This window comes from Nuphar pumila, chromosome 10 (assembly GCF_984573655.1).
Source record: "Nuphar pumila chromosome 10, dmNupPumi1.hap1.1, whole genome shotgun sequence".
Taxonomy (NCBI): Eukaryota; Viridiplantae; Streptophyta; class Magnoliopsida; order Nymphaeales; family Nymphaeaceae; genus Nuphar; species Nuphar pumila.
This window is the reverse complement of record NC_143258.1, coordinates 37,996,081-38,012,853: the sequence shown is the minus strand read 5'-3', so window position 1 is coordinate 38,012,853 and position 16,773 is coordinate 37,996,081.

Below are 16,773 nucleotides of genomic sequence, written 5' to 3'. Positions count from 1 at the left end.
CTTGGTAAAGATGTCAGCAACTTGCATATCTGACCGAACATATGCAAGCTCAATTTCTTTTTCTTTCACCTTTTGCCTAACAAAATGTTGATCGATCTCGATATGCTTCGTACGACAATGGAGGATGGGATTAAAAGCAATATTAATAGCACTCTGATTATCGCAAAGAAGCATAGAAGACGAGATTGGTTCTTGTAATTCCTGCAGTAGATGTCTCACCCATGTAACATCGGTTGTTCTTGCTGCCATTGCACGATATTCTGCTTCAGTACTTGATCGCGCCATTGCCTTTTGCTTCTTGCTACTCCATGTTACAATATTATTGCCGATAAGAATGCAATACCCCGAAACTGATCTTCGCTCGTCAGGATCACCCGCCCAGTCCGCGTTTGTGTAGGTGAATAGTCGATGCCCTGACATATAAGTTGTGTCCTTGGTGTATATCAAGTCATCTCCAATCGTACCCTTTAAATACCGAAGGATCCTTTTTACTCCTTCCATATGTACATCTGTAGGAGCATGCATAAACTGTGAAGCCTGGTTGACAGAGTATGCTATGTCAGGCCTAGTGAATGTTAAGTATTGTAACATCCCTACAACTCGACGATACAAAGTAGGATCATGATAAGTAGTGCCTTCTTTAGCACTTAGCTTATGATTTAGAAGGCAAGGTGTGCTAATTGGTTTACAATTCTCCATCCCGGTAGCAAGTAAAATATCAATGGTGTACTTATGTTGGCTCAATGTAATTGTCTCATGTCGACTATCAACTTCCACACCCAAAAAGTATCACAAGGGACCCAAGTCTTTCATCTTGAATTTAGCCATCAGCATAGACTTAACCCAAGATATGTGAACCTCATCACTCCCGATATTAATGATGTCATCAACATATATAAGCACCCAAACAATAGCTGAATCACTTTTGAATATGAACAATGAATGATCTAGAACACTTTTAGTGAACCCATGATGCTGGATCTTCGTGGAAAAACTCTCAAACCAAGATCGAGAAGCTTGTTTCAAGCCATAAAGAGAGTGTCGAAGTTTACATACCCAATTGGATGAATCATGCATACTATAACCAGGTGGCTGCTCCATGTAAACTTCTTCCTTTAGTTCACCATGCAAAAAGGCATTTTTAACATCAAGTTGACTGAGTGACCATCCATGTTGTAATGCCAATGCAATGATAATCCTGACGGTGCCCAATTTTACTACTGGGCTGAACGTTTCATCGTAGTCATGCCCATACTGTTGTGCGAAGCCTCGTGCGACCAGACGAGCTTCGCACTTGTATATCAAGTCATCTCCAATCGTACCCTTTAAATACCGAAGGATCCTTTTTACTCCTTCCATATGTACATCTGTAGGAGCATGCATAAACTGTGAAGCCTGGTTGACAGAGTATGCTATGTCAGGCCTAGTGAATGTTAAGTATTGTAACATCCCTACAACTCGACGATACAAAGTAGGATCATGATAAGTAGTGCCTTCTTTAGCACTTAGCTTATGATTTAGAAGGCAAGGTGTGCTAATTGGTTTACAATTCTCCATCCCGGTAGCAAGTAAAATATCAATGGTGTACTTATGTTGGCTCAATGTAATTGTCTCATGTCGACTATCAACTTCCACACCCAAAAAGTATCACAAGGGACCCAAGTCTTTCATCTTGAATTTAGCCATCAGCATAGACTTAACCCAAGATATGTGAACCTCATCACTCCCGATATTAATGATGTCATCAACATATATAAGCACCCAAACAATAGCTGAATCACTTTTGAATATGAACAATGAATGATCTAGAACACTTTTAGTGAACCCATGATGCTGGATCTTCGTGGAAAAACTCTCAAACCAAGATCGAGAAGCTTGTTTCAAGCCATAAAGAGAGTGTCGAAGTTTACATACCCAATTGGATGAATCATGCATACTATAACCAGGTGGCTGCTCCATGTAAACTTCTTCCTTTAGTTCACCATGCAAAAAGGCATTTTTAACATCAAGTTGACTGAGTGACCATCCATGTTGTAATGCCAATGCAATGATAATCCTGACGGTGCCCAATTTTACTACTGGGCTGAACGTTTCATCGTAGTCATGCCCATACTGTTGTGCGAAGCCTCGTGCGACCAGACGAGCTTTATAGCGCTCAACACTGCCATCCGGTTTGTGCTTGATTTTGTACACCCATTTGGATCCTACAACATTCATGTTATCTGGCCTTGGTACAATTTCCCATGTATTGCATTCATGCAATGCTTCCATTTCCTCATTCATCGCCTCTACCCAGGCACGGGAATGTACAACATCATGAAAGGAGGAAGGTTCTGTTTCTTTGGACACTCTGGTTAGAAATGTTTGAAAATCCAAAGAGAAATTGTCATAACTTACCCAGCGATCTATAAGATGTCTAATCCGAGTGGAACGTCGTAGAGGAGTCTCATCATTGACTGGATGAGCTCTACGAGAATAAACAAGACCAGAAAAACGTGAGGATGTTGTTGTAGGAGGAATGTCTTCCATATGCGGTTCCACATTGAAAGTATAGGGCTCATTATCTGTCAATGAAGATGAATCCTCATAGGGCAACGAGTCATATAAAAGTGAGTCACAGAGCCAAGGATCATAACTGTCCTGTGTATCTGTGGAAGATGAATCCAAAGTGTCAAAATTTTCATCATCAAAAACAACATTTCTAGATACCCGAATTTTGCCTGTATGAGGATCATAACACCTGTATCCCTTATAGTCATCTGCATACCCAAGAAACTTGCACTGTACAGCTCTGTCTTGAAACTTATTTCTCAATGAATGATCAATGTGAACATAACATACACAACCAAAAGGATGTAGTTCTTCATATGATGGATGACAATTATAAAGAACAAAATATGGAGAATTATCTTCAAGGATGCTCATGGGCAACCTGTTGATAACATAAACAACTGTATGGAAAGCCTCAGTCCAAAGAGAGAAGGGAATACCCACAGTGTGCATCATGCTCAAGGTTGTCTCAACAATATGCTTGTGTTTTCTCTCAGCTACTCCATTTTGTTGGGGGGTGTGAGGGCAAGAAATGTTACGTGTAATGCCATGCTCTTTCAAATATTCACTAAAATCATGGGATATGTATTCTCCCCCCCCCCCCCCCCCCATCACACTGGAAATATACAACATTGGTATTGAATTGGTTTTGGACTACTGCATGAAACTGTTTGAACAACTTGAAAACTTCATGTTTGTTTTTCATGAAGTAAATCCAACTAAAACGAGTGTAAGAATCAAGAAAGAGTACATAGTATCGAGATTCAGAAAAAGAGGCAGTGGGCGCAGGACCCCAAACATCTGAGCATATAATCTCAAAAGGCTTTGTTGCTCTTTCATTGATACTATGAAAATGAAGTACATGACTTTTGCATAAATGACAACTTGGACATTTTGACTCTAAACTGACTGCGGGTATTAGACCTTTAGCAAACAACTTGTCAAGAAAAACTTGACTACAATGACCCAAACGAAGATGCCATAAGTTTGGCTTATTAAGTTTCAAGACTCTAGATGAAGAACTATGATCTGTGGATCGACTCAAAAATGTTGGAAAGGGAAGGGGCTGAAGAAGCCACGGCTACGGAAGATGACGTCTTCAAAGGCACATGAGATTCTTCAAAGACGTACATGTTCCCGCGCCGTTCACCTTTAGCGAGCGTCTTCTTGGTGTGAAGATCCTTAAAATAAATAGAAGGAGTAAATTCAACGGAAGAATTTGTTTCATCAACTAATTTAGACAGATAAAATATTCTTTTAAATAGCAGGTGTGAGTAAGACATTTGACAAGGGTAATTGAGATTCAGGCAAAGAAAGGAAGACATTTTCAGTGTGAGAGATGGGGTGGTGAGATCCATCTCCTATGACTATAGTGTTATTTCCAGTGTAAGGAGTCAAGTGAGAAAATTTACATGCATCAGAAGTAACATGTGTTGCTGCCTCTGAATCAATATACCATATACCATCATCATTTTGACGCAAGTTCATCTGATTGAAAGTAGTCATAAGGATATTTTGTACGTCCTGTGGAAGAACCTGTCCCTGAGGATTACGTGCAAACGTCTAAGTTGCCCTCTGCCTTGGTCTCCCTGTTTTGTTTCGGTTCTGAGGATTGTACCAGCAATTTGCTTTAACATGTCCCTGCTTGTTGCATAGAAAACAAGTAGGAACACGTCCCCCTCGTGGTACACTGCCTGAGCCAAGGCCTCCTCCAGCTGGTGTAGGTAGTAATCCTCATTTGTTTATAGTTGTTCCATTTGGACGAGGATGAGTAAATAAAGCTCCTGTTTGAATAGGCGTATGTGCCATCATCACAGGGTGAGTATCATCTGACGCGTGTTTCTGATTTAAACTGACCTCATATTGCAGAAGCTTAGATTGAAGATCATCAAAACATGGAAGAACTGAGACAACCTGGAGTGTTGTGCAAAACATGCGATATTCAGGTCCAAGGCTACCTAATACCTGTTGTACCATATCCTTATCTGATACAGGACTTCCAATGGCAGCTAACTGATCTGTAATAACCCTGACATCCCCCATGAACTCTGTAATGAATTTGTTTCATTTTCGCATGGATTGGAATTGCCACTTGAGTTGCAAAGCCTGAGATTCAGAGACCTGAGAAAAGGAATGAGCTAGTCCATTCCACAACTCGGCAGCAGATTGATCATCAGAAATGGTTTGTAAAACACGATCAGAAAGTGTGGAAGTTATGTAAGCAACTAATGTTTGATCCCGTTGTACCCATATGTCATAAGCATGATTGGTGGTTTGAAGTTGACTCACCTTCCCATCTTCACCTGTTATTTCTTGCATGATATGTGTGGGTGGAGCGGGTGATCGTCCATCTAGATGACCATAAAGACCATGACTACGAATAAAAGGCACAATCTGACGTTTCCAAAGTAGGTAGTTATCATGAGATAACTTGTGGGTCATGAGGTGAGTAAGAAAACTAGGGTTCAACTTGGAATCCATGGATTATATGAAGAATAAGAAGCCAAAATTGTTCTAACAGTGTATTGAAGAGGAGACAGCAATGTTGTGTGCTGAAAATAATATCAGCACACGTTATTTAGAGAAAGAGGAAAGCATCAATGTTGTTGTGTGCTGAAAATGATACCAGCACACACGTTGCACACAGAAAAAGGAAGCAGCAATGTTGTTGTGTGCTGAAAATGATACCAACACACACGTTGCACACAGAAAAAGGAAGCAGCAATGTTGTTGTGTGCTGAAACTGATATCAGCACACACGTTACGCTGTGTGCTGAAAAGGATATCAACACACACGTTACGCTGTGTGCTGAAAAGAATATCAGCACACACGTTACACAGAGAATAGTAACGTGCGAACCAGAAAAAAAAATCAAAAATATTTTGGGGAGAAAACAAAACTCGGCAAACTAAAAAAAAAAACAGAATGTTAAGACGTGCGTACAGAAAAATTTAAAATGAGAAGAACGAAAAAGAAAAACTGGAATGACGTGAAAGAGGATTAAGGGAGAAGGGACAGAAATGAACCCACGTTCTTTAGTAGAATGTGTTGGTCTTTAGAGGCCTTCTAGGTGATTGATTTCCGCGCTTGTGCTCTGATACCATGTCAGAAATATTCACCTGCAGGGGTTAGAGATGAGGTAAAGAGAGAAGAGAGGGGTCGGCGGCAAATGGGTTTTCCCTCTTCCACTTAATATTTATAAGTGTTGTACATAGTATGACTTTACACAAGAAGTAAAAACAAATTACAAACATGCCACCGCCCACGCATCCCAAGATGGATCTTGGAATGTGGTGCGGGTCGGATCCAAGATCCAAAACTAACATACGGTCTAATTTAGTAACGACCCCAACCTATCCTTGTCAAAAATGATTTTTTTTTAACAATTGCAGAAATTAAACCCAAGGATTTGATGCCTCGTAAACTTAACAACTACCAAACCACAAGTGATATTTACATTGAATTAACTAACAAATAATCAGTTTTATTAATCAATAAATGTCATAGAACAGAAATAAAATAATATATGCAATCCAGAGCCACACTCTCAAGAAACATCAAAAATTAGTCACGCCATTTTGCAGGCTCCCTGTGACAGTCACCCTCCATCACTGAGCTCCAGGTCCTAAGAAAAAAAATAATTGAAATATCGGGTAAGAACTATAGATTATTTGTACGATTTTTTTTTTAATTCAAACAGAAAAAGAAAAGAGCATAAATCAAATTCATGCAAAATATTTAGAGGAATATAATAACAATAATCTCATAATCCATTTACTATTCAAGTATCTAAAAGCAAGTGTCATGCAATAACAATTTCTCGTATGGGACAGAACAAGTAAGAATGCATGAACTAATGCAGAACAGTAAAGATGCATGATTCAATAAACATGCATAAATAAATTATTAAGTTATTATGAGAGTTCTCTTTTACATGTATGTTCTTATTAAATACACACAAGTTTAGTTTTAGTTTTTATTAAACTCACGAATACTCAAAACGAAAACAACAGTTCTCAAAAGTCTAAGTTAGGTTCCTAGTGGTAGCTTAACACACCATTTGTATTTTATTATTAAGTTTCACACTTGTTCTTCAATCGATATCAAGAATCAGTACCATCCATCAGAACATTAGAAATCAACATCTAATGTCGGGACATCAAGAAAATCAGCATCCACTAATATCACTTTATTAATATACCAATAACAATAGTTGTGTCTACAACACCACTCTAGGCAAAGTGGCTGAAAACTCTCTAAAATCATGGTCGGGAGACAAACCACTACATCAGGTTTAAGAGCACAAACACACATGGAGTTTTAGTATCCTTACAGTTTTTCTAAAATCGTTATCCAGAATTTCCACACTGTAGAAGGGATATCTAAGAAGAAGATTAATTACATTGTTTATCTTTTTTATCTTTTTAACAAAAATCAAGTTCTTTACACAAGAACTGTTTTGCAAATTAACATGCAAAACTCAACACGAGACCTAACCCACTATAATTTTAATAGTGCAATTAAATTAGAAAGCCAATGAATTTCAAAATAAATTTTACAATGCATAAAACAAATCTACTGAGAGACGCGCTGTACTCTCTAGGCCCGGAGGCAGTGATAAATGGGCAAGGGTTGCTAGGTCGTCGCCCAGAAGCGACGCGTCACACCGGTGCCCGGGTGTGGTGTCAAATAGGCAAGGGTTCCCTCACTTTGTTGGACGGGTGGGGGTAAAGAAGTTAGTCCAAGACCATAAAATTAGGTTAGCCACTTGGAACATAGGGTCTTTAACTGGTAAGTTGGTAGAGTTAGTAGATGTTATGTGTAGGAGAAAGATTGATATTTTATGTCTACAAGAGACCAAATGGGTAGGTGAGAAAGCAAAAGTGATAGAACCTTGGGGATATAAGATTTGGTATACAGGAATAAATAGGAATAGGAATGGAGTAGAGATTGTTATGAGTCGTCAGTTTATAGATCATGTAGTTGAGGTCCGTAGGAAGGGTGATAGAATTTTACTTATTAAATTAGTATTAGGTATGGATATTATTAATATTATTAGTGTTTATGCACCTCAAGTAGGTTTAGATGATTCCATTAAGCATCAATTTTGGGAAGATTTAGATGGAGTAGTACAAGGGATATCTTATGGAGAAAAGCTTTTCATCGGCGGTGACCTTAATGGACATGTAGGCATTAGTAGAGATGGATTTGAGAGTATCCATGGAGGCTATGGTATAGGAAAAAGAAATGAAAGTAGAGAAAGGATTTTAGATTTTTGTTTGTCCTATGATATGATCTTAGCAAACACTTGGTTTAGGAAGAGGGAGTCTCACCTAGTAACATTTAAAAGTGGGGTTAATACGAGTCAGATAGATTTTTTTCCTACTTAGAAAGAGAGATAGGGGTTGTTGCATCGATTGTAAGGTTATACCGGGAGAAAGTGTAGCTACACAACATAGAGTCTTAATTTTAGATCTTAGAATTAGACAATGCCGCAAAAGGGATAGACATAGGATAGATCCTAGAATTAAGTGGTGGGCACTGAAAGGAGCTAAACAAGGAATGTTTGTAGAGCAGGTAGTTAAAGAAGTTGATTGGTGTCTCGAGAAGGATTCAGAATCAATGTGGAATAAGATAGCGGGTGGCATGAGAAAAGTGGCTAAGGAGATATTGGGTGAGTCTAAAGGCAGTGCACCACTAGGTAAGGATACATCACGGTGGAACGAGGATGTCAAATTAGCTATTAAGGTTTGTAGAAGATGAACCGAACCTGAGAGAGAGAGAGAGAGAGAGAGAGAGAGAGAGAGACGGCTGTGCAAAGAAAACAGAAAACTTAATCCTCATTAGGGCTTCTCTCTATATTAAATAGAGAGAGGCAAAACAAAGAAATTACAACTAAGACCTTATGAAAAAAGTATTTCAGAAAACCTCCAATAAGGAACAACTTAACCTAAAAACCACCTATTCTCAACACTCCCCCTCAAGCTGGAGCATAGATATCTATCATGCTCAGCTTGTCACAGCATCTGGAAAAATTAGGCCTAGCAAGAGGCTTTGTAAACATATCTGCAACTTGGTCTTCAGACTTTAGGTATTTTGTAGTGATATGACCAGCTTGAATCATATCTCTTACATAGTGACAATCAACCTCAATGTGCTTTGTTCTCTCATGAAAGACGGGATTGTTTGCTATATATGTTGCCGCTTTGTTATCACACATCATGGTCATTGGAGAGGAAACCTTCACCTGGAGATCATTAAGAACAATGCGAACCCATATCAATTCAGCAGTTGTTTGGGCCATAGCCCGATATTCTGATTCTGCACTCGACCTGGAAACCACATTTTGTTTCTTACTTCTCCATGAAATCAAGTTGTCTCCCAGAAACACACAGAATCCTGTGGTAGACTTTCTATCTACTACAGATCCAGCATAGTCAGCATCAGAATAAGCTACTATCTCCAGAGTTCCACCTTTCTTGAACAATAACCCCTTTCCAGGAGAGGATTTTAGATATCTGAGAATCATTATGGCTGCATTCCAGTGTACCTCAGTTGGTTTGTCCATGAACTGGCTAACTTTGCTTACTGCTAAAGCAATATCTGGTCTGGTCACAGTTACATATAGTAACTTCCCTACTAGGGAGCGATAGCGTTTGCTATCAACAGGTTTTGACCCTTCTTCAACCAACTGAACTTTATGGTCCATGGGAATATTTGCTGGTTTAGCTTCCAACATGCCTGTTTCCTTTAATAAGTCAAGAACATACTTCCGTTGAGACAGAACCATCCCTTCACGGCTTCTAGCAACTTCTATGCCCAGAAAATACCTGAGTGAACCAAGGTCTTTTGTAACAAAGTGTTTGTGAAGATGAGCTTTTGTGGCTTCAATAGCTTTCACATCATCTCCTGTAAGAATGATGTCATCCACATATACTACCATAACAATGATGCCAGAGCTAGTTTTCTTTATAAAAAGAGTATGATCTGCTGCTGATCTGTTAAAACCAAAGCTTGACATCACTTCAAACAACTTTTGAAACCATGCACGAGGACTTTGTTTCAAGCCATAAATCGCCTTTCTCAATTTGCACACCTTATGACACTCCCCCTCAACCTCAAAACCTGGAGGTTGTTGCATGTAAACGGTCTCGGAGAGATCCCCATAAAGAAATGCATTTTTCACATCTAATTGACACAAGTTCCAGCCATGTTGAACAGCTACGGAGAGAACAAGACGGATGGTACACATCCGTGCAACAGGAGAAAATGTTTCAAAGAAGTCAATTCCATATGTCTGGGTATATCCTTTCGCGACTAATCTGGCCTTGTACCTTTCAATAGAACCATCAGATTTGTACTTTATTGTATATACCCATTTACAACCAACAATGTCAGCATCTGCTGGGGAATCAACTAGATCCCAGGTATGCTGAGATACCAAAGCCTTCATTTCTTCTTGCATAGCCATCTTCCAGCGATTATCAAGTGCTGCCTGCTGATAGTTCAGAGGAATGGTTTCAGCAGACAAGGCTGAAATAAAAGACTTCATCTTATGTCCAATTCTGGCATGGGAGACAAAATGAGCTATGGGATATAAGGTGCATTGTCTTGTCCCTTTTCGTAGAGCAATAGGCCTGTTATCATCATCCTGAAGAACACTATTGTCAGTAGAACTTACCTCAGGAGAAGAAGAAGATGAAGGCTCTTGCGGAAGTGGAGCTCTACGCACATATACCAATGGAGGATTATTAAATCTGGAAGAGGATGAAGTTTGGTTCGGTAAGGAGGGCACAGATTCCAAAGGAAAAGGAGGTATAGGTAATGGAAAAGACTCAGCTGGATCAACCTGCAGCGGAGAACCGAAACTAGAGTAATATGGAGAGGATTCCAGGAAAGATACGTCTGCACTGACATACTCTCGGCGAGAAATAGGATCATAACATCGATAGCCCTTCTGATTTTTCGGATAACCAATAAATATGCATTTTGTAGCTTGAGCTGCTAATTTGTCACGGTCAGGGCCAAGTTTATGAACAAAACAGACACATCCAAATATTTTTGGTGAGAAAGAAAAAAGTGGGGCATTAGGTTTTAGGATATGTAATGGAATTTGATCACCCACAGAAGACGAAGGCATGCGGTTGATCAGATAGCAAGCAGTGGTAATCGCATCACCCCAGTATGACGCAGGAACATTGGATTGAATCATAATGGTCCTTGAAACATCAAGGAGGTGCCGATGTTTTCACTCAGCCACCCCATTTTGTTGAGATGTATAGGCACAAGAAGTTTGGGGTTGGATGCCATGATCTTGGTAAAATTGTAACAGATCTTTTGATTTAAACTCAAGAGCATTATCAGTGCGAACAATCTTGACACTAGATTCAAACTGAGTTTTTATTTCAAGAATTAGGGATTTGATAAGGCTTGGAACATCAGATCGTTCTTTTATTAAAAATACCCATGATAACTTAGAGAAATCATCAACAATAACAAGATAATACCGACACTGAGTCCTAGTAGGAATCTTACTAGGACCCCATACATCTGCATGAAGAAGTTCAAAAACTTTATTACTCGACTGACTCTGACTCAAAGGGAACGAACTTCGATGATGCTTGCCCAACTGACATGCTTCACACTGAAATGATGTGGTGGAAGGAATCTGAGGAAAGACCGACCGAAGCTTTGACAATGAAGGATGACCAAGACGACGATGCCACTGAACAGGGCTGAATGAATGGTCCAATGCAGCATGAACAGAACCCATTGGATGATGTAGGTAGTAAATTCCATTTTCTTCATAGCCTCCACCAATCTTCTTCCCCGTCAGCAAATCCTGAAAATGACAAGCCATTGGATCAAATATTACTCTACAATTTTGTTCTTTTATAAGGCAACTAACAGAAAGTAAACTTTGAGGAAAGTTTGGAGCATGAAGTGCATTTTTCAACTGTAATGAGGAGGATATAGAAATATTTCCCTGACCAACAACCGGGGAGGAGCTCCCATCGGCTAATGAGACTCCAAGTTGAGCCTTAATGACCTTTAGATCTGAAAAAACACGAGAATTTCCACACAAATGTCTGGATGCACCAGAGTCAATAACCCACTTACTATCATTCGGATGGAGATGATTCCCGGTTGAATAGGCAATACCAGCTACAGGAGAACTGGAACTCAAAGGTCGGAGAGCAATCAACTCATCATATTCCGCACGACTAAGAGTGATATTATTTTCATTTGCAGTGATATTATCTTGTGCATTAGTTGCCTCAATAGTAGTAACATGAGCTTTAGGATTATATGACTTTGATGCAGAAGAGAGTGGCCGACCATGCTTATCCCAACAACGATCTTCTAAATGACCAGATTTTCCACAGAATGTACATTGAAGCTTTCCTCTGCCTCCCATACCACGTCCTCGTCCTCTGATATTCTGAATATTTCCACGGCCATAACTAGATGGGGCAACAAGAGCAGATGTTTGAGTCACAGACTGAGATTGTGGCAGAGATATCGCAAGTCTACTCAGACGATTGTAAGCGTCAGCAAGAGTGGGAACATCTGAACCAGTCAACATTTGAACTTTTGCAACCGAAAAATCTGAAGAGAGACCTGTAAGAAAACGAGCAACCATGGTTTGTTCTTGATGATCCTTTTGCTTCGAGCAACACAAAGGCCGGTGAGCATTAAGTCTTTCAAACGCAGCTTTGACAGAGGCATAGTACTGGGCCAAGGTCTGATCTCCCTGTTGCAAGTTATATATTTCCTGTTCGACTTGTAGGACACGACTCACATTCGTTTCTTGTGAGTATGTATCACGAAGATTGTCCCACATTAGTTTGGCTGTATTATAGTAGATCAATCCATCTGCAATATGGGGTTCGACACTGTTCATGATCCATGACATAACTATGTCATTATCTTCATCCCAAGTAACATATTTTCCCAATTTCTCAATGGGTTCGCCTTCCAACAAAATATGTTTTCAACGATGTCCAGATACCGACATCATAAAAGTTCTGGACCACCTGACATAGTTGGTTTCATTCAACCTAACAGAAGAGCCATACGAGAAGGGGTTGGCAAACGCCTTATACTCCCCAATATGTTCCATTTTGGAATCACCTTTCGACGTTTCAGCCATACCAAAAAAAAACTCACTTGAACAACAAGTGTTCAAAAAAAAAATTCTTCAACTCAGCAGGAAACCACTCCTGCTGTTCCACAACATAAAGATCAATCCAGCATGAAATCACATTTGCTATTTTCCATGACAGAAGAGTAACTTCAACACTCGACACAACAGGGAGTTAAAAAAAATTCAGTTGCTGTAGTTACCACAGAAATTTTGATCCTTGCTGCACCCAAACACATCACCACACATGATAAAATGCAGTCGCAAGACACACTGTTAACCAAAACTTGCTGTTCTCCAACATATACGACATGACATCCAGTAAATATCACACAAAATCAGCTTCTGCAAGAACTCAACACTTACAGCCACAAAAAAATTAAATTTTGTTGCTCCCAAACAGCAGGAACACACCTCGACGAGAATTCAGCACTCACGACAACAGAAAAAAAAATTCTGTTATTTCCACCCATCAGGAATATCCTTCGACACCTTATGAACTAACACACAACTCGTCATAGCAGCAGGAAGACTCGGCACCACCAGGTCGCAGCAAACTCCCAACAGCGTAGATATTCACGAGGAGAGAAAACAAAAGAAAACAAGGAGATACGACACCCACAGCAGGCATCCACGACGAGCACGAGGAGATACGACCCCCACAGCAGGCATCCACACCCAGCAGATGATACGACACCCACAGCAGATGATACGACACCCACAGCAGGCATCCACGACCAGCAGAATGCCAAAAAAAATATTTAAAGTGCTGACCTGATTAGATCATTACTCAGCGTGATCGAAGTTTGATCATGATCATGAAAGCCTCCATGAATCGACTGAGATCTGGTAGAGCACGATCACACCCACGTCACAGTCGATATCTCGATCACGCTCCCACTTCACAGTCGATCACGTTCCCACGATCGGCTGTGGCTTTGATACCATGTAGAAGATGAACCGAACCTGAGAGAGAGAGAGAGAGGGAGAGAGAGAGAGAGACGGTTGTGCAAAGAAAACAGAAAACTTAATCCTCATTAAGGCTTCTCTCTATATTAAATAGAGAGAGGCAAAACAAAGAAATTACAACTAAGACCTTATGAAAAAAGTATTTCAGAAAACCTCTAATAAGGAACAACTTAACCTAAAAACCACCTATTCTCAACAAGGTTAAAAGAGAGTGTTATAGAAATCTAAGTAAGAGTCGTGATAATGAGAATTTGGAGAAGTATATGATAGCAAAGAAGGAAGCTAAAAAAGTAGTTCGAAACGCGAGGGCTAAGGTATATAAGGAGGTTTATGACAAGTTGGATACCAAAGAAGGCGAGAAGGATATTTATAGGCTTGCAAAGATGAGAGATAGGAAATCGAGGGATTTGGGTATGGTTAGATGTATCAAAGATGAAACGCAAAGGGTTTTAGTTAAAGATGAGGAGATTAAGGAGAGATGGAAAGATTATTTTGATAATCTATTTAATGATAGTCATGCTCAAGATCTTGGAGACTTCTCCATTCCTTTTCATGAGATAAATCGTGACTTCATGCGCAAAATTCAAAAGAAAGAAATTGCAGAGGCTTTGAAGAAAATGAAATCTAGAAGGGCAATTGGACCAAATGGTATACCTATCGAGGCTTGAAAATGCTTGGGAGAGAAAGGTTTAGAATGGTTGACAAATCTTTTTAACTTGATTTGGCAAACAAATAAGATGCCTAATGAGTGGAGGAAGAGTACTTTGGTGCCTTTATATAAAAATAAGGGTGATATACAAGATTGCACAAACTATCGTGGTATAAAATTCATGAGTGGGAGAGGGTGATTGAGTCTAGGTTGAGGAAGGTTGTCATGATATCGGAGAATCAATTTGGTTTTATGCCTGGAAGATCAACTATGGAAGTTATACATCTTCTTAGACAACTTATTGAAAGATATAGAGAAAGGAACAAAGATTTGCATATGGTTTTTATTGATTTAGAGAAGGCATACGATAGAGTACCTAGGGACGTTCTCTGGTGGACAATGATGAAGAAAGGTGTTTCCCTAAAGTACATTAGTATAATTAAAGATATGTATGAAGGAGTAGTAACCAATGTCCGCACTTGTGGAGGGGTGACAACCAATTTTCCGATAACGGTTGGGTTACATCAAGGATCTGCTTTAAGCCCTTTCCTATTTGCGATAGTGATGGATGAGCTTACGAGATCAATTCAAGAAAATGTACAGTGGTGTATGTTATTTGCTGATGATATTGTTTTGATTGATGAGTCTAGAGCTGGGGTTAATGCTAAGTTAGAATTATGGAGACAGACATTGGAAGCTAGAGGTTTTAAGTTGAGTAAGAGTAAGACTGAATATATGGAATGTCGGTTTAGTAAGCAACGAAGTAGTGATGGGAGTGTAGTGAAGCTTGGTGAGCAAGAAATACCGGTGAATGATTATTTCAAATATTTGGGATCCATCATTCAAAAGTATGGAGAAATTGATGGAGATGTAAATCATAGGATAAAGGTTGGGTGGATGAAATGGAAAAGTGCAACTGGAGTGTTGTGCAATCGTAAAATGCCATTGCGGTTGAAGGGAAAGTTTTATAGGACGACTATTAGACCCGCTTTACTATATGGTACGGAATGTTGGGCTGCCAAGAGACATCATATTCAAAAAATGAGTGTAGCTGAGATGCGGATGCTTAGATGGATGTGTGGAAATACAATAAAAGATAAGATTCAGAACGAGGAGATACGTAAGAAGGTAGGTGTTGCACCCATTGAAAATAAGATGCGAGAGAATCGTTTACGGTGGTTTGGACATATTTGGCGAAGGCCTAATGATGCTCCAGTTAGAAGGTTGGAGAAATGGAAAAATATATTTGTTAAAAGAGGTCGGGGTAGGCCTAGGAAGACTTGGATGGAGATGATAGGAAAGGATATGAATGCTTTGAACCTCACCGAGGACATGGCATTGGATAGAAATGATTGGAGGAAAAGGATTCATGTGGAAGACCCAAAATGAATTTCTTGTTTGGTTCATATCGCTGACCCCAATTGTTTTGGGATGAAGGCGTAGTTGTTGTTGTTGTTGTTGTTGTATAAAACAAGTCTTCGAACAACACATACTCCTAGCCCTCATGGCCTATAGTGGTTCACATCTTACCACCAATGCATCTCATACACACAGTTGTTCAAAACATGTTTATAATGCACATTCATTCACACACAACAAGAATGTACATATAAAACACTTTGCATATGCATATGAACAAATGCTTGCAGGATGCATTTTTTCATGATCTATTTGATGCATAAACTCTCAAATATGCACATGATCATATTCATGCATACAATAATCTTCACAATTTTTATGTGTATGGCATAAGCAATTTCAAACATGATAATCCAATGCATAACATATCCAATAAATATTTTGTCATTCATACTAAACAAATTTAGACATAACCACATTGTTTGAAAAGCATAACATAAACACCGAGTCATAACTATGCTGCAACACGTACAGGACAACATTAGTATGCTTTTAGCAACATGTTTCTCATGTAGAAACATGCAACCAAAATCAGTGGAGAATGTTACACATAAATGTGCAGTATTGTTCTGCCCTACAACAACCCATCGAAAAACACCAATAGAACTCATTTGGCAGCATTGAGAAACAATTAAAATTCAACCAATTATGACAACATGAAGGAATTATTTTATACAGGGTGCTAACATGGGTCAAAAGTTGGTTTTTTTGTGGACTTAGTTTTGAAGAACTGATACACCAAAACAGTTCGACTTGCACAAGAACAACCCACAAAATTTCAACATAACAGGCATGTTTGACAGTTAATCAAACACCATCATAACAACAGTCGAATGAAGCAAAACATGTTGAAAAAAGAAAGTTGATGCATAGTCATATCAGTGGTCAACGGGAGAAAAATAACTTTCTTAAAAAAAAATATTTTGATATACAGTCATACCAGCAGTTACATAAAGAAAACAACATGCTGAAAAATATAAATTTGATGTATATTCATACCAACAGTTACGTGAAGAAAAAAACATGCTGAAAAATATAAAT